Here is a 1167-nt window from a genome sequence, read left to right as displayed (position 1 = left end):
AAGACGGACGGATGCTTCAGATGTCTGAGCCGTAACGTGATCCGAAGGACAGACGGAAGGAAGGGAAGAAGGAAGGAAGGAAGGAAGGGAAGAAGGAAGGAAGGAAGGAAGGAAAAGGAAGGATGGAAGGAAGGGAAGAAGGATGGAAGAAAGGAAGGAAGGATTGAAGGAAGGAAGGAAGGAAGGGAAGATGGAAAAAAGAAGACAGGGGAGGAAGAAAGTTGGGAGGACAGACGGAAGGAAGGACAGATGAAAGGAAGGAAGGACAGACAGAAGGAAGGACAGAAGGAAGGAAGGAAGGACAGACAGAAGGAAGGACAGAAGGAAGGAAAAGAAGGACAGATGGAAGGAAGGAAGGATGGGAAAAAGAAGACAGGGAGGAAGAAAGGTAGGAAGGACAGACGGAAGGAAGGAAGGACAGATGGAAGGAAGGGAAGAAGGAAGGAAAAAAGTAGACAAGGACGAAGGGAGGAAGAAAGGTAGGAAGGACAGATGGAAGGAAGGAAGGACAGATGGAAGGAAGGACAGACAGACAGAAGGAAGGAAGAAGGAAGGAAGGAAGGAAAAGAAGACAAGGAGGAAGTGAGGAAGAAAGGTAGGAAGGACAGACGGAAGGAAGGAAGGGCAGACAGAAGGAAGGGAAGAAGGATGAAAGGTAGGAAGGACAGACAGAAGGAAGGAAGGAAGGAAGGCCCCCCCCCCCCCCCCCCCCCCCCTGCCGTAGCAGCCTCAGATGCTGAGTTAGTGTGAGATCAGCATGTTCTCCTCCCTCATGAAGACGGACGGATGCTTCAGATGTCTGAGCCGTAACGTGATCCGAGGCCACAGCTGAGGGACTAAACTGGGACCAGGACCCGGATCGAGTGTCTCCTCCACAAGCGGTTTTTATTTACGACCCGGATCAGGATCAGGTGCAAAAAGAAAAATGTCTCCAGTGAAATATTAGAAAGTTCATCGTTAAAGTTGAAACGGCTGATCTCTTAAACTCATAAATCCATACTTTCAAATTAAGACATATAACAGCTTTAAAAAGTTAATTAACTAGAATAAAGAATTTAAATTAAGTTATGACACTAAAAATAGAAAGGAAGCAGCTGTTTATGGAGTCATGAAGATTATTAAAACTTCAAAATAAAAGCAGTCAGCCATAAAAAATAATAAATTCCA

Source organism: Scomber japonicus, chromosome 5, assembly GCF_027409825.1.
Source record: "Scomber japonicus isolate fScoJap1 chromosome 5, fScoJap1.pri, whole genome shotgun sequence".
Classification (NCBI taxonomy): domain Eukaryota; kingdom Metazoa; phylum Chordata; class Actinopteri; order Scombriformes; family Scombridae; genus Scomber; species Scomber japonicus.
Note: the sequence above shows the minus strand (reverse complement) of the source record.